Source organism: Lepisma saccharinum, chromosome 1 (assembly GCF_977018435.1).
Source record: "Lepisma saccharinum chromosome 1, izLepSacc3.1, whole genome shotgun sequence".
NCBI lineage: Eukaryota > Metazoa > Arthropoda > Insecta > Zygentoma > Lepismatidae > Lepisma > Lepisma saccharinum.
The window spans coordinates 166,698,176-166,722,570 of record NC_139229.1 but is presented as its reverse complement, the minus strand read 5'-3'; the positions used below and the strand labels follow the sequence as shown (position 1 = coordinate 166,722,570).

Here is a 24,395-nt window from a genome sequence, read left to right as displayed (position 1 = left end):
CCCTTCCCGTTTTTCCGGGTGCCCTACCACTCCCCGCTCCCCCCTTCTTGCGCCGCTTTCATTTCCAGGCGAAAGCAAACCGCTTCATACATTGTCAATCACAAAATTCGTTGTAGCGTCGGTTCTTCCCTCCCCAAACCGCTATCACCTTGGAAACGCTCCCCGGAGAGCCGTGGAGGAGGCGATACCGGCGGCATCTGACGAGGAGAGAAGGAATTAGAGTTGCTTTCCCCACCATTTTTTTTCCTTTTAACGGCGGGAAGGGGGGAAGTATGGAAGTTGGGGGAGGGTATGCTAGCAAGGGATGCCAAAGGGCTCTGTTTGCGAGACAGATCCCTTCCAGAAAGATCAAAGTTTATATCGGAGTTTACTCAAGTATTCGTTCCACTTTCATATGCGCGGTTTCAAAGTTGTAATTAGTAATAATTACAGCAGAGCGCCGACTCTGTCGATATTGACGAATCTTCGAATCGATAGCGAAAGGTCTGGAAACTTCCTGGGATTTCGTCTCCGACAGTTGCGAGCCGTAACGAGAGATTAATTCTCTGAATCTTTTGGCTACTTGAACCTTTGCATTGTTGGAGCCTTCCGATATATCCAGATAAGAGACTGCCTCTGTTGCGAAATTGTTGTCGTAACACGCTACGAAATCAGAGGGCTCTACGTTCGAATGCTAGGTAAGAACTGGGTGAATCCTTAATTTGTCCCGGCATTCACTTAATCAGGCACAACGTCTCGAGTAAAGCCATGGGGTAGGCAAGCGACTTATTTTTGTATGTGTATTTTTGTTACTTACCATCGCTTTTGTGCAACTTTTGCCTTATCGGGAAAATGAGTGAATTGATTGACTTGTTTTATTTTATTCCGCTTTCCTACCAGTTTTTGGCTAATCGCGAAGATGAAGAAGAATTGTGATAAGATGAGATTTCCGAAAGGACAATCACAAACATACATGGACAACACAACCTGATCCCCACAGAGGATTATGCTGGCTGTGAGTCTAAGCGCCAAAGCCTCGTTAGTGTGCAAAATGCAATACAGGGTGCAGCACGCGGAAGAGAGGTTGACATTCTGGTGTCTCCAGAGACACCGAGATGAGTGACGATTAGATGAAATTGAACAAACTTTAGCGACGACTAAGAGTATCTACGATTTTAGATCCGGATTTTTCCACGGATCAGGTAGGAAAGTTACGTAAAAGAACCAACATAATAGTACAGACTAATTCATATATACATCATGCCAAAACTAACGGAAAAACACTAAATAACGTTTACGATATTCCTTCTTTAGGCACATACCAGCATGTAGAGGATAGCTATGAAAGAACAAGTGTTAAAACACTGTCTTCTCTTTAATGCAATAATATTGATTTTCGATTCTCCTTTATTACAATCCTCCTTTGGGCCAATGGATGTAAATTCCACCCGAGGAATGTGTTCATAAATAGTTTTTGGTTCCATGGAAACTTTGGGGCGATCAATAATTTGACCTCTCTCGAAATATCCCTTGTTTCGAAGAGGTTAGGTTTTACAAATTATGGAATATTTTACATTCTTAAAACACTTCGAGTGCCAGACCGAATTTTGAATCTTCTTGCGGGAGGCCTAGAACTCAATTTTGACGGTGTGAATAATTATTATTCACACGGCCTGAGTACAAAAACTTTTAAAAATTTCTTCGTCCCTAGTCCATGTGTATAACAATGATACACACCCTGTAGTAACAAAGTAGTTCTACGTGGGTCGTTCAATATATAAGTTTCCGTATGCTGTAAAAACATTATTTTTAAGATACATTAGAAAACTATACATAAATGTGTAGGAGGATCCTTCCCCACCTCTCCACATAATCCCCATAGAGATTCAGGCATTTGTCCCACCGTTGCACCAATTTGTCCATACCCTTTGCAAGAAAATCAGGGCTCTGGCTATTCAGCACTATTCTCACATTCCGCTTCACTTCTTCATCTGTTTCGAAACGGTAACCTTGCAATTCAGACTTTAACACCGGAAAAAGATGGAAATCACTGGGCGCTAAATCGGGACTGTATGGAGGGTGGGGCAGCCGTTCCCACACAAATTTTTCAATTTTGTGTTGTGTTTGCACTGCTGAGTGGGGGCGAGCGTTATCGTCAAGAAGAATGACACGAGCTGACAGGAGACCTGGTCGCTTATGTCGAATTGCGTTTTTCAGTTTATCCAATGTTTGACAATAACGGTCAGCATTAATTGTTCTTCCTCGTTCCAAAAAGTCCATAAGCAGAACGCCCTTAGCATCCATGCTTCTGAACTCCTTATGACGCGAGCCCGCGTTTTCCGAACAAGCATCTACTTTTCGCCCTTGAGCGCATGCACCTTCACATCTGATAACGAATCGATTGTTGTTTCTTGTAGACGAAGGATGGCGCTTGTCAACCATGTGCATCTTTTTAATGGTATTGCTTTATACAATATTTTATAGCACAGGGAAACATATATTGAACGTCCCTAGTATACAAACATTTGTTTTCAAAGGAGCTGTGTACAAGAACTATACATACACCACAAGTGAATGGATGTCATTCAAAATCTCCTCAGCAAGTGATATTTTGCACGCTCACTTACGGAATGAAAAGGTTTTCAGTATGAGAGCAAGGCTTATGTCATGGAATGAGTTTGAGTTTTATTTCGGGACTGAACCTACAGTTTAAAGTGGAATCCGAACAACTGTGTAATGTGTCTCCACCGTAGATCGAACCCGGGACCCATTGATTACAGGCGAAGACGTTACTACTACACCATCGAGGTAGCCCAGCACTTGTGTAACAATGGGTCACACATACACATCTGTTCGATTGAACAATTTCGTTCTTCTCCATCGTCGAAATTAGCTCAAATATTGGCAGAAAATCGACGGAAGGTAGGAAAATTCCAACGGGAACACCAATCAGACACTGAACGGCGTTCCTGCCCTTGCAAAGCAAACCTAACTCTATTCCGGAGTAGAACGATCTCAACCGGTCCAAAGTAAGCACAACCGAGCAATACTCTCCCAGTTTCAATACCAAAGACGCAAACTAACAAGCGCCGCTGATTTCATTCAATCAACAAGAGCCTGGGCGAAACCGAGTTTGCCTAACTTCCCGAGTAATTGCCACTCTTCGACTTCCGTTATGACCCCCCAGACGCCGGAATAGACGTTTCGGTGCTAGCTTCACTCTCCGCTCTGGCCGAGACGTTTCGGTGCTAGCTTCACTTCCCTCCCTTTGAAACGCGATCTGCATTGCTTGCACGCTCCTTGCGAGTCCTTCCACTCGGCTAAGCACCAACGTCTCCCCCTTCCCTTATCCCCCTCCCCCTCACATGAAGGCACTTGATACAAGCCAGGAAATTAACAGAAACCCTGAGAAATGGAGATTCTTGCAACCGAGAAGACTGAATCCGTAAACACTGAGGGACTCTCCCGGGACGGCATTCTTGGCTGAATCTTGCAGCCCGTTACCAAGACATCGGACTCCCCTCCTTTGTAGCAAATCCATCTCTAGATATCTTCCTCCGTGCATGCCCGCTGCTCTTTATCCTGGACATAAATGCCAACCATGTCAGAGTTCTCTCCCCCTCCACATCCCCGTTTTTCTGTTCTATCAAGATTCTTAGGAGTGCTGTGGGGAGCTTGCAAATTTCTCAGTGTTGCCAGGAGCACCACAGATGCTTGTGCTATGAGAACTTAACAGACACTTTTTAACCTTGTTACAACGGTTATTTGGTATGTGAAAATCGCTGATGTATGTATCGAAGGTTCCATCCTCACCACCGACAGAAATTGCTCAAAAGACGGGAGAAGAGGTGTTCAGTCAAAACGTAGTGTTAGAATAGGTATTAAGTAGAAGTATTAAAAATAATGGACAATGTCCAATTAACATTATCTGCTAATAAAGAACCATTCTTAATAACATTCAGAGAATTATTGGTTATCATCGTTGCTAACTAATCGATCGAGAATACGTCCAGAAACCTCCGCCCAAATTTTTCCACTTTGCAGTTCGTATAACTTTATATTGTATTTTTGTTAAGAATGCCGTAAATGTGTGTGGCTCAGTAATACCTAAGAATATTGATACAGACTGGAAAGAGGGTGGGGGGGGGGCTTTAGCCTCAAGCATTTGTCTGTGGTGGGAGTCTCTTCCGAAAGAGCCACAATACGGAAGGGGGGGATTGAGATAATTTAAATGAGTTTAAAATATTAGAAATAACTAACTAACAAAACTTGGCCTAAGAGTTATAACTAAATTTTTGCACAAATAAACTTGTCAATGTTACTCGACGATGTTATCAGCACCGGCCCTGCCCGTATACTTTTCGACCGCCGAAGACCAGACTAGCTCAAGAAAACGAATCTACACGTGATAAGGGAAGTAGGTACAAACAAGCACGAAACGACACTGAGTTTCAGACCAGAATTTTGTTTGTACGCAATCTTTTGTTTTATTTTCGCTCGCTTTTATGGCTATCACAACTTTCACTTCACTCTTATTTTTCCGACGACCCTATAACTTGAGAAACTTCCACTGTTGTTTCAGGAAAAGAAGATTTTCACGAACCTTCATCCGTTCCACCCTTATTTTGCAAGTGGACTCGTCCAATATGCGCATGCGCACTTGTGTCAATGGTCGCGACTAAGGCAGGCGAACTCACATCAAGTACATGCTTAAATTCAACAGTCAACAATCATTATAAATTTCAGAAGATACTATTAGTAGAATAAATACAAAAGAATTAAGAAATTAATAAATAGTAGTGCGACGGTTAAAGAAATTGTGGACCAATCGCTGTTATTTAAGAATTGCTTTCGCTGTGTAAGTATGCACCAAACATATAAATTGAAATATTTCTCGGGTGCTTCTGCGTATTGTCCAGTGCTTGTTGATCAATAAGCACCTGCATATGTCAACAGTTCTGACTTACGCCACGGAATTGAAATCGTTATTGAATCCTTTCATCTTCATTTCAAACTAAATAAAAATGTATTGGAAATAAAGTGCATGTTTGTTTTTGGCCATCACGAATTTACAGTTTATTGGGGAAATAATTACGAACGCGTAGTGTGCTGTCTATTTCGTCATGCTTTGACAACTTCTTGACGCATTACAAGCTCACTTTCAACCCGTGATACACAAAATCCCATCTTCAAATGCATTTCTAAGCGATAAACACTAGGCGAAAAATGGATTTTAATAGAAAATTTTCAATAGCAATTTCTTACCACCGCCGTAGAGTTAGGTAACACGCATAAAGCCTCGCACGGAAGCGAGCATTTCAGTATATAAGTGTCCCATTTTATTGCCGGTGACTGTACGTAAATGTTATCGCTGCTATTTATTTGTATAGCTTATTGTGAATACAGGAAATAATTGTGTATGAAATAATATTATATTTGAACCAAAAAAATATATACTAAGTTGATACACTTGCATCTTGTATTGTCTCTTTTTTAAACTTTCACTTAATGAGGATGGAATTGAATAATTTTCTTTCCATAGTTGCAAATCTAGTCAATGGGTAAGTTCATATATATATAGCGTAATGTCCTTTTACGTTATTCGCTTATCGGTTGAAATTGAACACGTGTCGCGTAGGTGTGGAAGGAAGGGGTAGCTCTTTGTATTCGTACTATTAATAGTTTCCCCACAAACGCTTACCCCCCAGAATCGCTGTTTCATTCAATTAGATCCCGCTGCCTGAATCAGGTTATTTCGAGCGACATCTTGTTGACAGCTGACGGTCTAGTTAGCAACGCTCCATTAACCATTGTTGGTGCACAACAATGCCGCATTGTTTCTTGAACTCTGAATCTTATCTGGCAGCTCCATGGACAATTTTGATAGCCCCCCCTGCGCTGTAGCTTCGAACGTCATGCTTGATTTCTCGCAGATTGTGACGTCGACCATTGTTGGGGATGTAGGTAAGTAGTATCGAGAATGCACATGCTTAAAATAGCAAACGGAATGATGCCTTCATTGTTGGAGCTTCAATACGAAATTCATTTCTACCATTGTTTCGAGCTCGTATTCTTGAATCCCAACTGGTCCACAGCGGATTTCTAGAAGTTTCTATCTATTCTCTCCTTGGGTGTGTACAAAGATAGGCGACACAATAGCGTATTCACTTGCAAGCCGAAGTATATTCTGCTTTGTCGGAACCCGCACGAACAATGATACAAAACAATTCAACCAGGAGTGCACTATAGTTGTACAACACGTGTGCATTCCTTTGGAACGAAGAATACCAGATCACCATCATGGAAAACTAACAGCTGAAGTTCACAAATTCAGATATGGCAAACCATTACCAGAGCTTGACAAGTTGAGATCACACAATACTAGTAGTACAGGTGGCCCGGTTCTAAATAATCATTTGGGGCTCGAATCATCATGTGGGGCTCGTCGTAGCCTTTTATGATGTATATTTTGAGGGGTAGAGTTGGCAACACTGTGGGCCTACTGTAGCCTTTTATGAGGGGGGTCTATTGCTCTCTGTTTACATCTGGCAACACTACCGTAGATTTTTTGACAGTGTTGTTAAACCTACTGGGTTTTTTACTGTAAATTTTTATCAAAGGACCTGAGAGGCCCATGTATTTTTTATGTTTGGCAATACTGTTGGGGGCCTAGTGTTGGCAACACTGTGGGTTTTTACTGTAGCCTTTTATGAGGGGGGTCTATTGCCCCCCCTGTTTACATCTGGCAACACTACCGTATTTTTTTTGACAGTGTTGTTAACCTACTGGTTTTTTTTTTCACTGTAAATTTTCATCAAAGGGCCTGAGGGGTCCATGTATTTTTTATGTCTGGCAATACTGTTGGGGGGGCCTAGTGTTGGCTACACTGTGGGTTTTTACTGTAGCTTTTTATGAGGGGGGTCTATTGCCATGTGTTTATATTTGGCAACTTTATTGGATGTTTTTTTTGAGGCTTGGGTTTTGCCAACCCATCCGAAGAAAATTCCACTATATGATCTTTCACTGGCTAAGCTAACCTACAAATAGAAATTGGCAACACCGACGAGTCTCAAATAATAATTCAAGGCTCGTCGGTGTTGCCTACCCACTCTACAAAAATTCCACTATATGATATTTTGAAGCTTTTCACGGTGTATGTTAACCTCACAAGCAGTGTTGCCAACTCGGGGCAAGGCGTAGCCTTTTATGGTGTATGTTAACCCTACCAGCAGTGTTTCCAACTCGTCGTAGCTTTTCACGGTGTATAATTGTTACACGCGCGCGCGTGTATTGTGACGAATGCACTCTCTCATCCTTGAAGGATGAATGCATCTTATCGTAATTTTCCAACTGTGGGACCAAATGTTTATATATCGTGATCTTTGTAAACTTTTTTTCGGGAACAATGTGTCGCACACACACGCGCGCGCGCGTACCTATATTGTGACGCAAGCAAACAAAAAAAAACTTTGCCTATCATTACAAAAAAAAACTTTGACCGTATTCTTAAATAACTAACAAGGACAATGAATCTTTTTGGCTTCCGCAAACAGATCAACATGGAGACTGCACCGCCAAATTTCAATAACCTCTTACCTTCCGTGTTATCTAAACTCAATGGTTTACTGATTGTTCATCTCAACAGCATTTGGACGAAACTGAATGACGATGTGGGCAAGATGTTTTATGTTTTTAATAACAATTTACATTTCTACGAAATTCCGATCGACGGGAAACTTCAAATCACCGTGAATCCGGAAAACGCAGGCGAAATCAAAATTTCTACCGGCAAGAATATTTTTCGAATCAAGCACGACAAGATGCTTTCTAACATTACGTACGATGTTTCTGCAGGAGATTATCTTTACATGGAACTTCTCGGAGATTACGACAAACTCATTCCTCTTTTTGTAGAATTACGAATCGTTTATCCTATTATAAATAACCGTTAACCAAAAATGCCTAACGACATTTTCGGCAACACCAAGCGTGTAGACCACGCAGAAGAGATTCTCATGTTGGACATTCGAGTTAAAAAGTTGAGGACCGATTTGATTGCTTTGCAGGAGACCTTAAACAAAAGTTTAGAGTCGGAAATCGCTACGCTCCAAACGCAATGTCTCGACCCCATTCTGAAAATCGATTCCGAACTGAAAACGCTCATAAAAAATTATGTCGACGTACCTTCTTACGACAGCGTTCAAAATATACAGTTGAGCGTGGATTCGCTTCAAAATGATTTGGCCAAATTACAGCAATTTCAATCGAAAAATGAAGATTTGGAAAAACTGAAACTCGAAATCGAAGAACGAACTTCCGCAATAGAAAAGAATTTCTCTGAACTTCAAACCGTCGTGAACGATATAGACGCAGAACGCTTACATGTCGTCGTTTCCAAATTACAAGAAGAATTCACCGGCACGTTGGAAGAAATCAAATCCAAGTTACAGACTTTGGAAGATACAATGACGAACCTACCATCGTCGGACGAACTGCAGGTCATCGGTAAAAGCGTCGCGAACATAAAAATTCAATTGGAGGCGTATCGAGATTTCGAACACATTCAAACCACCATCGCGACGCTTCAGGCGTCCTTGGAATTGATCAACGATGAAATTAAAAATATTCACGCTGAAGCAAGAGCGTTGACGAGCATTCAAGACACGTTAAGCACGGTTCAGCAGAAGATCGAATATTTAGAAAATTTGAACGTCGAAACGAATCTCGCTCATTTTCATCACGTACTCGACAACATACAGGGTGACTTGGAATCGTTACGGACGAGCGTGCCTTCGAGCGAAGATTTGGAAAAATTGAAAACGGCGGTGACGGCACTATCCGATTCGAGCGACATCAAAAGTTCATTGAGCGATCTCGAGAGTAGGGTGGCCAATCTCCCCACCTCCAAAGAATTGCACGCTTTGAAAAGAAACATATCTCGAATGCTGAAACGACTAGAAACGGAAACGGCGAACGTGGAACAGATTCGAGACGAAATTAGTTCGCTGGTGTCGACGCTGCCCACTTCGCAGAGCGTCGCCGACCTTCACACGCAGTTTACAGAGATGCGAAGGATCGTGAACGATCTTACCGAGAAGAGCTCGAAATTGAATCAAGTCGAGAACCTTCAGAACATTGTCGTCAACATCAGAGATCAAGTTGGAGTGCTGGAATCCACGCAGGAATTGACGCTGGCCTCTTTCGGTGCCAAGTTGCAAGAACTCAACGAAAACTATAAGCAGTTGAACGTGGAAGTGAAAATCAAACCGTCGTTTTCTGCCGTAACAGATACCATAGTCGAGCATTTGCTGCCCATCGAAAATAAACTCGGACAAGTTCACAGTAATCTGCTCGGCGTCGACACTAAATTCGCTAAACTACATTCTCTGCAAGCCATCGAAATCAACAGCGTACCCAATCAACAGAGAATCTCCACGTTCGTCGAAGGTAACAAACTGTACATGTTACATCCTTATCATCCGTACTACAAGTTTCTCCTCGATGGCACGATTCAGATAAACGAATTTTCGTACTGGTCTCACGGTAGAAAAGCTAGCGTTCCCACCATGACTTTGATATCGAATCGTGGTGTCCAGAAAGCAGGAAACATTCCTCTGGCACGTTGGAACGAAACGCGCAACATATATGAAATACACGAAGACGAAGATCTTACCGTTTTCGACGTGAGTGCCGGCGATAAGCTGATCATTCAAAACACGAGCGAAGTGCCACCCTCTTTGAATCCCATCACGCTTGTGTTTCTCTTGAAACGTAATCTCTAAAAAAATGTCTAGGCAAGCCATTGCATAAACCTGCACGCCGCAACTACGAACGTTTGGCTGTGGTAACCAAGGGCATCGACGACCTCTGGCAAAGCGACCTCGTGGAGATGAGTAGCGGCAATTTGAAAAACGTACATAAATTGAACAAGGGCAACAAGTACCTCCTCACCGTCATAGACACATTTTCGAAATTCGCATGGGCTCTACCTTTGAAGGCGAAAACGGGAACATGCGTCACGGAAGCATTCAAATTAATTTTTCGCGAAAGCGGCGGCAGACAACCACGGTTTCTGCAAACGGACAACGGTAAAGAATTTTACAACGCTGTATTCCAAAAGTTTATTCAAAAACACAAGATTCAACATTATTCGACCTTCAGTCACATCAAAGCCAGCATCGTGGAAAGATTCAATCGAACCTTGAAAACACACATGTGGAAACGATTCACGCTTCGGGGAAATTACAAATGGGTCGACATCCTGCCGGAACTCGTCGACACCTATAATGATACGGTACACAGAACAATAGGCATGAAGCCAGCCGACGTTACCAAGTCCGACGAGCAGCGTTTAATTTCTACAGTTTACTGTCCAAAGTACACACCCACGACAAAAAAAGCTAAATACAAAATTGGAGACCAGGTGAGGATCAGCAAATTCAAACGCACCTTCGAGAAGGGATTCACAAAAAATTGGAGCACGGAACTCTTTACGGTGGTTCGAGTTCTACCCGGAAACCGACACACGTATATAATAAAAGATAGTAGCGGCGAGATTTTGAAAGGAAGATTTTACGAAGAGGAACTCTCTAAAACAAAACACCCCCACACGTACCTCATCGAGAAAGTATTGCGTAGGAAAGGTGACAAACTGTTTGTCAAATGGCTGGGACTTCCGGAAAAAAGTTGGATCGACGCAAACGAAGTGATCTTGTGAGTACGTGGAACGTGGTGAAGCGTCTACCGGATCCGGAAAGTCAAACGAGAAAAAAAAGAACGGCAAGTTGCTTCCCGACAGCATCCGCTGTCTGATCGTAGGTCCTTCGGGGTGTGGGAAAACGACACTGCTCGTGGACAATTTTCTCCTCGCACCGAATTGGTTAGATTGGAAGAACAGGCACCTGTACGTGTTCTCGAAAAGTTTGGAGCAATCCAAATACCAGCAACTGATGAAACTGTACGATGGTCTGGACATTGCAACGTTCGCCTCGGAAATAAAACCACTCGACGATTGTCGTGAAAATTCAGTCGTTGTGTTCGACGACGCCATCCTGGGAAATCAAAATGAAATTCGCAATTTTTTCACGCAAGGTCGTCACAAAGGAATGGATTGCTTCTACCTAGCTCAAACGTTTTCCAAAATTCCAAAACAGTTAGTGCGCGACAACGCTAATTTCATATGTTTGTTTCGTCAAGATCACACCAACCTCAAGCACGCGTACGATGACTACGTAGGCGGAGACATGAACTACAATCAATTTTCGGAAGGCTGCTGCTCTACTTGCTGGAACGGTGACGATTTCGGATTCGCGACGATCGACATGACGAGGAAACCCAACGACGGAAAATACAGAAACAAAATCAACGACTTTCTAAACGTTGCAACGTTGTGAGAAACGACGTGTATAAATAACGTCATGACGAAACGAAAAATCGAAGACGAAAATCTCAAGCTTCGCGATTACCTCGCGAAACGCTTCAAAGGTTGGAAATCCGAGAATCGCGGATTCTACGAAGAGAAGAAACGTCAGGATCAACCCGTGATCGATGCCATCAGCGGTCTAGGTAAAGAAATTAAAAGTGTCACGGAACAAAATAAAAATTTGATCAACGAACTCGTACCGCTCGCAGCTAAAAGTTACGCCGTACCCACGCCCATTTCGAGCATTCCTTCGACGCCGTTCGAACTGAAGGATGCACCGGCACGACGTCGAGCCATAGGCAGCACGTCTTCGGATAAAATCGAGTTGGGACCTTTGGCACGAGACTACCTGAGCACGGGGAAATTCGACAAGGATGAAGTGTTCGGATTGTATCCCAGCATGGAAACCAGCGAAGGCGGCGGTGTGGTGTGGAAGATTGGGAAATCGAAGGTGACCTTCGAAGGTAACGATATTAAAATTAATTTAGGCGAGAAGGATAGTTGGAACAGGTATCCGGGTACGGTGGGACTGTGGGAACTCGTTGCCAAAAAGCAGCCGAAAGATTACACCGACGAAGATTACCAAAGTTACAAGGAAATTTTGATCATGACGGATGCCTTGTACCAGAACAACGACGCCTCGCAGAATAGGGTGAAATCGAGCAGCGGCGAGAAGTACAGGAATCTCATCAAACCGATTTGGAACCAGGTCAAAACAGGCAGCGGCGTCAAACGCTACAACACGCTACCCAAAGAATTCGTTTGGGTGGACGACGTTAGGAAACTCGTGGACCGATTGTTGGTGATAGCCGGCGAAGAGAATGCAGGCAACCGTAATTTCTACAACGAGAAGGTTGGCATCGTGGACATGATCAGCACGAAACTTTCCAACTTCATCGTGAACGACGACAAGGGCATAGGTTACCTGATCAAAATCATCAACACGCTGCCTCCGAAATTTTGGAACGTGGCCGAAGGAAAGGGACTCGTGAACGACATCATCAACAAGTTACCTTTCGAGATGCATCTACCTGGCTACCAGTACTGCGGACCGGGTACCAAACTCGAGAAAAGATTGGAGAGAGGAGACAAGGGTGTGAATCCGTTGGACGGGGCATGCAAAGATCACGACATCGCCTACAACACCACGCAGACGGATCTGGACGCACGTCACGAAGCAGACAGAAAGTTAGAGCACGCAGCTTTCGAAAGGTTCGTGAGCAGAGACGCATCGCTGGGTGAACGGGTCGCCGCACTGGGTACCACTATCGCCATGAACACGAAACAAAAATTGGGGTGGGGTATATAAATAACATACCGTAAAAAAACTACACAAGAAAAAATCTCAGAATATATATATAAATAACATACCGTGAAAATAACACATAGAGCATCAACATGAAGCCCAAGGGTGTCGTGTACCAGATACCATATTCGAATCTAAAAAATCTAGGTGCCCTCGATGGGTTACTCACCAAGGAACAACGTGAGAAGAAACGTTCTTGCTTGTCGAAAGGACACAGAATGAAATTGCTGCTCAGCACACCTCAATTGAAAAGATTGCAGCGTTCGCGGAAACAGCAAAAGATCGGAGGTTTCATATTCAGCATCCCGGCCATCCTAGCAGCATTGGGGGCTGTTGGAAGTTTGGCCGGCGGAAGTGCCGCTATCGCGAAAACCGTCATCGTCTCGAAGAAGAACAAGGCGGAATTGGAAGAACAGAAACGTCACAACCTGGCCATGGAGAAGAAAAAGGGGAAGGGCGTGATGAAGAAGTTTAAAAAAAAGAAACAGCAGCACTCACCAACCGAGACATTGAATCTCTGATCGAACCGTTACAAATCAAACACTTCAGAGGAGTTTTCATGTCCGACTCGTTACCTTCAAGCGTTAAAAGAAGAGAATGCGGAGTAGTCAACTTGGACGGTCAAGAAAATCCAGGCACGCATTGGATATGTTACCACAAAAACAACAATGATAAAGCATTCGTTTTCGATTCTTTCGGAGGTGTTCCACCTATAAATTTAATTCATTATCTGAAAACGAACAAAACCTCTATATACTACAACGACGAACGCATTCAAAATTTCGGAGACGTGAACTGCGGTCATCTCTGCCTCTCCGTGCTCGCGTTTCTCTCTAAAATAAATAACCCTACGATCGAGGATTTCCAGAAAGCATTGTGGAACCTCAAACAGCATCACTAGGATGGGCGTGTTCCATCTCACGAGCGAATCTTCAATCTTGAAACTCACGCTGCACGACGACATCGTCTATCCTAAATCCGTGGCTCTGCGTGCATTCTACAGCATGTACCTCATACCTAATGTTACGCAGCACAACAACAAAATTAGCGTCGGAAGCGAACACATCGTCGTCACGCCAGGACAATACAATCTTTCCACTTTGCAAGCTCAATTACCCAAAGGCACATACCTTTCTCAAAATTCGGTCACGCACAGAGTGGAAATCCTATCCGCGACGGAGACCGTGGACCTGGGCACCATGGGAGAACTTTTAGGTTTCGAGAACAACCACCCAAAACTCGAAGCTGGCATCAAGCACGTAGCAACCAACATTCCTAAATTCTTGGCCATAGAGACTCTGAACGTACACTGTAACGTGGCCGAAGGTATTATCACGAAATCTTCGGACGGATTGTTAGGAAGTCACAAGCAGACGGGAATCATAGCCACTTTCAAACCAAGTTCCGAGTTCATGGAACCGATCATCTACACGCCCTCTTCGCCGATCTATTTTCCAGTATGTCGCAACCGCATAGACGACATAGAGTTGGTGGTGACGAACGAGAAAGGAGACGTGGTGGATTTTGCAGGTGCCACTACGACGGCCATCGTGGAGATCAACATATAATAAATAACCATACATGTAAAATGGAGCAAATCGAAAGTTACGAATTGCAATCTTTCCCTCCCAACCGTCGCACGTTCGCCAATCTCAACGAGGCCAACAGGGAGATCGAATACGACGTGGACGTAGGCGATGGGTTCATTCATCCTCACAGAGCGGACCTCTACCTTCAATTCGACGTGGTGAAGAAAGAAAGCGGAGACGCGTTTCCCGCAGCAGCAAACTTGATACTCGTGGACAACTTCGTGCCTCACCTGTTCTCGCAGGTGGAGGTGAGGAAACACAACACCGTCATCGACAGAATAGATTATCCAGGCATCACGTCGACGGCGGTGGTAACGTTGAAATTATCCAAAACGGACGCAGTGTACTACCAGGCCGGGGGATTCGAAGCCGGAACCAAAATATCGACGAGAAGTCACACGGTGCTCTTTCCCATGCGTCTGCTGCCTGGTTTCTTCTCGGACTACAAGGAGATCATGTGGAAGGGAGGACTGAGGATTACGTTTCGAAGAGCGGCCAACGACAACGACGCACTGATGCGATACGCTACTTTGGGTTCGGACGGCACCACGCCGATAGCCAACACTTTACCCGAAGCAGCCAAGTGCGTCATCCGAAGCATGGAATTGAGAATGCCGGTGGTGGAATACGAAACGAATTACGCCCTCAAGTACAAAGCGGAGATCTTGAAAAATCCGCAGGTGCCGATTCACTTTCACGGTTACCAGTGCGTGCAGAAGATGGCGTCGGGAAGTCACATGGAATTCGACGTGACGACGCAGTTCAACAACATACAGTTCGACATGCCAGATTTCGTCGTAGTGCTCTTTCAGACCGGGAGGGACAAGAATCAGGAAAAAGATTCCAGCAAGTTCGACGACTGCAAGATCAAGAACATTTATCTCAAGAATGGACGCAACGAAGTGTTCCCGCGCGAGAATTACAACCTCGACGTGACTAAAAACGATTACCTCAAACTTTACGAAGCGTTCTCGGCTTACAAACGCGTGACCGAGGGAAGCGTGGACATGTACTACACGCCCAGCGAATTCAAAGCACGGAGACCCATGACCGTCATCAACACATCTAAGAGAAAGAAGGTTGTGGTCAACGATCGAACCAACATCAAGGTCGTCTGCGAGTTCCACGATGCCTTGCCTGCAGATACTCTGTGCAGTGTCATTCTTATTGCAGAGAAAACATTTGTGTATGACGTCAAGAATGAAAGAGTGACTGAACAGTTTTAAATAAATAAAAAAAATAGCACACAATAAGAAATGTGGAATTTTATATATATAAGTACAAATTGCAATTAGCAGTTTCCAGAAGTTTAATTTTGCTGTGCCATGCATGCATGTAATCGAGGAAGTGGAAGTAAATTAAAATTGTTTTTTTTTTTCGCATTGCCTATTACTTTTTGTTGCACTCTGGGCAGGCCTTACTAGTTTGGAGGCGATAGTGGCCCCACGGAAGTGTATGGACCCCACATTCAAGAATACACCTCTTGTCGTCGTGTGCATCCAGAGCAACTTTCCTGACAATATTAGTTGTAAGCACATGATCGACGCTTTGGATACGATGCTCTTTTTGTAGAATGGGCGATTTTGTTCTGAGGCACTCGAGGTAATCCTCAAACTTGAGGTGCTCCCGAACCACTTGCCTACTTACACCCTTTGCTTTTTTTGTTACAGAACCCTCAGCCCGGATCGCATAGGCTTTGGCACGAAGTCCAGCAAACTCCACAATCACATCCCCGTCTTTCTCGTCCTTGAGTTTGCCGGGTATTTTTTTGTTCCGGGGCAGAATTCCATACCGGTTTAGCTGGGGATAGCCCGATGTGTCGAAGAGCTTGACAAGAGCTGGAACTTTGGCTATATCACCATACGCATCGGCCGTGCGAACATGGTACACCAAGCTGTCTGTGTCTGTGTAGAGGAGCGAGATATTGTGGTTGTAGTGTGCACGTAGTATGCCGTAATATGTCTCGAACATGCACAACTTGCTCAGATCCAAAACTGCAGCTCCCACATAGATGGGCTTGTTGAGTAGCATCTTGCCCCGGTTCATGTGAATCAGAGACATCTGTTCGTTGTAAATTGTTCGAGACCTGAACAGCGGGCTTGGAACAAGTCGACGACACTGTGTTTTCTTCGTCACCAACCTCACATCAACGCGATTTCGCACATTCTCCATGGTCTTCCCAAATACCGCATTGTTCATTAATTTGAAAAAATCGCGATCAAGTTCCGAAGTGGCATCAGTGCGATGGTTGGTGTTCAGTTCGATGTACGGCTTCAACCATGGAGACTGCCTGAACAAGAGCACGTCGTAAACTGCTTTGACCGAGACCCCTTGCTGCATTAACCACTGGAGGTTCCGGTAGTGTAGCACATAACGCTTTTTGGGCTCCAAGTCCATGACGAGCTTCGGTTGATCCGAGCCAGGTGGACACTTGAATTCCGGAGCAGGCGAAAGGTCACAGAATGTATCCTGCAGCTTCTCGGGGAAGTCAAGGTCCACCTCGGCAAAAAACCCAAACTCGTCGCACTCTTTTTCGATGTCGTGGTATAAAGGATCAGCCCACTCAAACTGTCCTGTTGGGAGTGGCTGCATCATGGAGTGCCCGTAAAGATTATTCACATCAGTGTACATGATGTAGCTTGATGGTTGGGAGGGGTCGTAACCAGTGGCCATGTGGTGATTGTTGGTGTGTGCGAAGCGTTGCGACACTTGGACCATGCCGCCCCGGATAGCTCTCTCGATGAAAAGCATGATATCAATATCGGAGATAAGTGAAAGTTTAACTTTAGTCAGCAGGAGCATGGCCGACCATGCCAGTCCAGGAAGGCTGTAAAAATATACAGGGTCCAGGTTGTAAATGTTTATCGCAGTCGCCCGAAACGCCTGGAACACATCGGCAAGAAGCGTCACATCAAGCTTCAGGTATGCATCGTGGTAATCACCGAAAGTTCGGCAACCCAACTCGACCCACATAGACTGAGCATGCTTGTACTCCTCGTCGGTAATACCTGAACCTCTCAGCTGGCTGTAGAACTTATCCTGGGGAGGCAGCAACTCTTCTTCGAACTTTGAAGGGCCTGTGACGTATTCGTAGGGGTAGACCCCTTTACGTCTGATGAGTGCGACATCTAAGTTCGGGAAACTTGATGTAGTAATGGCTAGTTGGCCGTCTCTGAGCTTCCCAGCAAGAGCATCGAGGCTTGCCTGGAGGAACCTCAGAGAGTCGAGGAACCGAAGCTCGATGCTGCTGCTTTTTGAGTCGGGGATCGGCACCCACTTGCTGACGCTAATATAACGCTCCTCGTTCTGTGCCAGGACATTGATTCTCGCATTGTCGTACCCTAGATGTGTGACCAAGTGATGGAAATCATATCCCGAGCCATTGTGAAAAAAGACCGGTATGAAGCGCGGGTCCCTGGCTCTCAAGTTACATCTGTTGCACCATGGGCCAATGTAGCTTCCGGTCCCATAATGGTCATGGTGGTGGACCTTTTTGTTATCGTCAGTGAAGACCGAGTTGCAAACAGGACAATTTAGAGCTATTTCGTGCTGATGCTTGTCTTCCGGAGACAGAGGCAGCATGGGCTTGGGGGCCAACAGCACCTTCCCTATCTTGATGGCTTCCTGTTGCATTCCCTCCAGGAAGTGTTTGACCGGGTCGGGACCGCGATACACATAGGGCTCGGAGGCAATATGTTGGTCTCGCCACACCACAACATAGGAGTAACTCGAGGCCTCGTGGATTTGGAAAGGAATGGTAGAGGATGTTTCGGGGTTGGGCTCGCAGTTAGACAGAGGTTGAAGAAAGGCCTCGAAGTCTGCTACAATATAGGCAGGATGCTTCACCATAGCACTGTGCATGCGAAAGCACTCTACTGCACCAGGTTCGGGCAGGATAATTCGTGCAGGCTTGTTGGTACCACAGTAGAACATGTGGCGAGCTAGCTTCTCAGCAGCAATGTTGGGTCCTCTGATGCGCCGGTAATCCCGCTGTTCTCGATTATGAAATGTAGCCAAGCACCTGCGACACACCTCGACGTGGTGACTATCACTGCTCCGTTGGGTCGAAACAAGCCGAGAGAGGGAACGGATAAGGGTGTAATGGTGATGGGTTTCGTCCTTGATGAGCAGGAGGTTGATTTCTCGTACCTCGTTGTTGTTGCTCACGTTGCTCACCCGGATGGGGTGGACCTCATTTTTGTTCTCGGTGAGACCGTAAACATTGATGGCTAATTGTAGGCCCAACAAGTCACGAGCACGAACCTCAAACTTGCGAATATGCGAGACTTCTACAGGGTAGGCAATCCCGGCCATTGCATCCTCCAGTTCCGACTCATACTGCTTGTAGTGTGAAACATAGCGTGGACTGTTTTCCCAAGGTATAGGGTGTAATGCTGCCAGCACCGACCAGAGGAAGCATTTGGTGTCTTTGTTCTGAATATTGAGAACAGCTTTCCTTGCTTCAACCTCGGGTGGCAGGGCAATATAGCTAGACCCTGCCAGTGGCAGGGACTTGCTAAGTTTCAGACAAAGTTCGTGGGGGTCGCCACACAGCGAACCGCCCGAGCCTTCAGCCTGATGCTCCTCGTGCTTTGCCACAAACTCCTCGACAAACTTGTCGTAGATGCTGTCGAGGTCAGTGATATCTGCTTGATGCAGTGTTTTTGCTTTTGTGGCATGGAAGAATTTATATATTTCATCAGACGGTTTCTTATACTTGCAGCATAGCACAGCATAGAATTTAGTGGAGTATGTAGCCAATGCATCGTTGAGGATGGATATTATCTTAGCTCGCTCGCTCTCCAGAAAACTACGCACATCGCAGAAGCTGTCTGATGTTATGTTAAAGTCTTCTAATAAATGCTCAAACGCAAATCGGTCTGCTTTCTTCGCCAGCTTGACGCGTTTGGCAGGTGGCGATGCATGGAGGGAGGTTACTTCTACCTTTCGCTTGGAAGGTTGCGGTAGAGATGTTCCAGTGCTCTTGCAAGTAAGCTGGTGTCGCTTGAAGTTGGCAATAGAAATATTTTTTCCACACTTAGAGCACAGTTTGGTTGCACATATTCGCTTTCCCGGCACACAAGTACGACAGTGCCTTTGAAAATGTTTACTTGACACAGCAATTTGGCACGTAGGGCAATTTTTTACAGAACGCATAATGCAGAGATTTTTTGGGGGTATGTTATTTAATATCCAATGCTGTGCAATGCAAAATATAATTGTTCATTTTTTTAACTATTTTCTATGGCCTTATTTGGGTTTTTTTTCGTCAAATTATATGCTTCTAGTCTCCTATACAATACAATATACGTACAATATTGTCAACAGTATCATATTTGAGCAGGTCGCTTGTCACCTAAACACTACAGCTCACAGGTTGGCAAAATCTGACATGAAAGCAGATAATACGCTTAAGTCTTATTTATATATAATTTTCACGGGCGTACAATATTGTCAACAGTATCATATTTGAGCAGGTCGCTTGTCACCTAAACACTACAGCTCACAGGTTGGCAAAATCTGACATGAAAGCAGATAATACGCTTAAGTCTTATTTATATATAATTTTCACGGGCGTACAATATTGTCAACAGTATCATATTTGAGCAGGTCGCTTGTCACCTAAACACTACAGCTCACAGGTTGGCAAAATATGACATGAAAGCAGATAATACGCTTAAGTCTTATTTATATATAATTTTCACGGGCGTACAATATTGTCAACAGTATCATATTTGAGCAGGTCGCTTGTCACCTAAACACTACAGCTCACAGGTTGGCAAAATCTGACATGAAAGCAGATAATACGCTTAAGTCTTATTTATATATAATTTTCACGGGCGTACAATATTGTCAACAGTATCATATTTGAGCAGGTCGCTTGTCACCTAAACACTACAGCTCACAGGTTGGCAAAATCTGACATGAAAGCAGATAATACGCTTAAGTCTTATTTATATATAATTTTCACGGGCGTACAATATTGTCAACAGTATCATATTTGAGCAGGTCGCTTGTCACCTAAACACTACAGCTCACAGGTTGGCAAAATCTGACATGAAAGCAGATAATACGCTTAAGTCTTATTTATATATAATTTTCACGGGCGTACAATATTGTCAACAGTATCATTTGAGCAGGTCGCTTGTCACCTAAACACTACAGCTCACAGGTTGGCAAAATCTGACATGAAAGCAGATAATACGCTTAAGTCTTATTTATATGTAATTTTCACGGACGTACAATATTGTTAAGAGCGTCAGTTTCCGTAGAGCTCTCTTTTTCCATCTTCCCTCTATACAGTGAAGCTGTAGAAGACACAATTAGCTAACCTAGCATACAACATACTTTCCTAATTAATATGGATATTGTCACATATTCCTCTTATTTTATACTGTTGTAAATGGAAAAGATTATGTACGGTAAATGTTTTGTACATTATAGGGAAAAAATGCAAAATACCCCCCAACTTTAATTCGATCCACCTCTGAATCTAATTTTTACATATTCTCACGCCGGCACATATGTTGTTCTATTTTACTTCTTTTACTTGCCTTGCTTAATTAACTCTCGCTAATTAGCATTTTTTTGGAAGAAGTCAACTAGAACAACATATGGCGGTATGAGAAATATGCAAATTAAGGAATATTTTAGCAATATAAGGGCCCTAGCAATTAGCTTCGTCGACTAAGAGTACTCTTTTAAACGTCTTCAGCTAGATCGTATTACTACGTGAGGACGTTTAAAATGTTTGGTTGTTGAAAAAGTTGGACCTATTTTTTATTTCTATTGTTTGCTAATAGATGGCGCTGATAGTACCCCCTCCCCTCCCTCTCCCCTCTTCTCCCCTGCTGTATGACAAATAGCACAAACATAAAAATCAAGATTTTGGAGAGCAAACCATAAAATTTGCATGCATCTGATGTCGAACTAGGAACTTTTATCTTTCGGGGAGTTAACATTATTTTTTTACTCAGTCGTCATATAACATGAACACACGCAAATATTCACATGTGCTTTTTATTATTTTGTGTTCGGTAAGTACAAGTATATTCTTACATAAATTATTGTTTAATTTAATAAATTGTAAACTCGGAGCCTGCTATACTAACATTCCTTCTGTCTATTGAAAGCGAATGTTGCATGCATACGGAAATAACACAGAAAAAAAGCGGATGGAAGCAATTTAAAATCAGTGGAGCAAGGTTAGTATTACGAGAGCGTAAAAACATGTGCTTTCATTCAACTTTGAAAAATAAGAATAAATGTGTGCATACAGAACACATATGCTTTCTTTTCACAGTTGTAAAATCATGTAAATTGTACATGAAGTAAGTTACGGGAAGGCTCTTTTTTTTATGTCTGTGTATATGTTGTACAATTAGGTACAAGTATTGTACAATTAGGTACAAAATTGTTGTACAATTATTTCCCCCAGTTGTCCAGTTGGAGTTGGGGGCACAACACTGGTACTATTTGTACCCACAGTGTTTACTCATGTATTTTGTTTAATATTTTATTTCAAATTCGCTGTCAGAAACTAGTGTTGCCAGTTCCTGGATGTAGGTTTACCTACTCTGTTGGTTGTCACTGTCAAGCTTCCAGTATTCGTACAGCATAAAAAGCTATAACCCCCCCCCTCTCAAAATATATACATTGTATACGCCAAGATGCTCAATAGCCTAGCAACACATCATGAAAAAACATGCCAAGAGAACCCAGTGGGTTTATAAGTCAGTGCTGCCAACTCCTATTTGTAGGTTAGCTTAACCTGTAAAAAATCATATAGTAGAATTTTTGTAGAGTGGGTAGGCAACACCGACGAGCCTCAAATAATAATTCAAGACTCGTCGGTGTTGCCAATTTCTATTTGTAGGTTAGCTTAGCCAGTGAAAGATCATATAGTGGAATTTTCTTCGGATGGGTTGGCAAAACCCAAGCCTCAAAAAAAACATCCAATAAAGTTGCCAAATATAAACACATGGCAATAGACCCCCCTCATAAAAAGCTACAGTAAAAACCCACAGTGTAGCCAACACTAGGCCCCCCAACAGTATTGCCAGACATAAAAAATACATGGACCCCTCAGGCCCTTTGATGAAAATTTACAGTGAAAAAAAACCCAGTAGGTTAACAACACTGTCAAAAAATCTACGGTAGTGTTGCCAGATGTAAACAGGGGGGGCAATAGACCCCCCTCATAAAAGGCTACAGTAAAAACCCACAGTGTTGCCAACACTAGGCCCCCAACAGTATTGCCAAACATAAAAAATACATGGGCCTCTCAGGTCCTTTGATAAAAATTTACAGTGAAAAACCCAGTAGGTTTAACAACACTGTCAAAAAATCTACGGTAGTGTTGCCAGATGTAAACAGAGAGCAATAGACCCCCCTCATAAAAAGCTACAGTAGGCCCACAGTGTTGCCAACTCTACCCCTCAAAATATACATCATAAAAGGCTACGACGAGCCCCACATGATGATTCGAGCCCCAAATGATTATTTAGAACCGGGCCACCTGTACTACTAATACTGTCAAAAACCTCCGTTTTTGATACAGGTTCAAGATAATATTCAAAGAAGGAAGTTTTAACTTCACGTCTTAAAACTCCATCTAATAACATGTTATGTATAAGTGTTCTTACCAAGAATTACATTCGATGTTTGGTTAGTTACAGTGGATGTTGTGTTCTGTCATAAATTACAAGGAAAGATGAGTTTTCCAATAAGTGAAAGTCATTTTCTCATACAGGTTCAAATTGTTGACTCATATTTACTTTCGGTAAAATAATTTCACGCTGCTATTACTAGATTATAACAGTAAGATAACGAATCACTTGAACTTTCGAGCCACAAAATACAGAATCAACTAAACTTTCATTCAGCAGAAAACAGAATCAACTGATCTTTCAAGCTACAAAATACAGAATCAACTGAACTTACAAGCCACGGAATACAGAATCAACTTAACTTTTAGGCCACATAGTACAGAATCAACTTAACTTTCAAGCTACAAAATACAGAATCAACTGAACTGAAGCCACAAAATACAGAATAAACTAAACTGTCATGCAGCAGAAAACAGAATCAACTGAACTTTCAAGTTACAAAATACAGAATCAACTTAACTTTGAAGCCACAAAATAGAGAATCAACTGAACTTTCATGCAGCAGAAAACAGAATCAACTGAACTTTCAAGCTACAAAATACAGAATCATCTGTGAACTTACAAGCCACAAATACAGAATCAACTTAACCTTTAGACCACATAATACAGAATTAACTGAACTTTCTAGATACAAAATTCAGAATCAACTGACATTTTAGGGCGCAGAATATTGAATCAACTTAACTTTTAGACGACATAATATAGAATCAAGTGAACTTTCAAGCTACAAAATACAGAATCAACTGAACTTTCAAGCTGCAGAATATTGAATCAACCAAACTTTTAGGCCGAAGAATAGAAAATCAACTTAACTTTCTAGATACAAAATACAGAATCAACTTAACTTTCAAGCCGCAGAGTATTGAATCAACTAAACTTTTAGGCCACATGATACAGAATCAACTGAACTTTCAAGCTGCAGAGAATTGAATCAACTTAACTTTTAGGCCACATAATACAGAATCAACTGAACGTTCTAGATACAAAATACAGATACAACTTAACTTTCAAGCCGCAGAATATTGAATCAACTAAACGTTTAGGCCACATAATACAGAATAAACTTAACTTTCAGGCTGCAAAATACAGAATCAACGAAGTTTTAGGCCGAAGAATACAAAATCAACTGAACTTTCAAGCCGGAGAATATAGAATCAACGTAACTTTTAGACAGCAGAATTCAGAATCAACTGAATATTGATTGATTGATTTGGCATTTTAAGTCCACTTTATGCATAGTGAGACTAGTCGGACCTGGACCTACAGCTTAAATTGGGATCCGAACCATTATGGGCTTCACCGGGAATCGATCCCGGGACCCCTTGATTACAAGGCGACAACGCTACCACTGCGCCATCAGGGAGGCCTCAATTGAATATTGAAGCCGCACAATATCAAATCAACTACCAGAATACTGAATCACCTGAAAC

At 43.1% G+C, this 24,395-nt stretch overlaps 1 protein-coding gene across 2 annotated transcripts in view; it reads left to right on the top strand.

Annotated features, from left to right (window-relative positions):
* LOC146003747 (uncharacterized) overlaps nucleotides 1-24,395 on the top strand; it is a 367,150-nt gene that overhangs the window by 276,332 nt on the left and 66,423 nt on the right. The window lies entirely within an intron of this gene.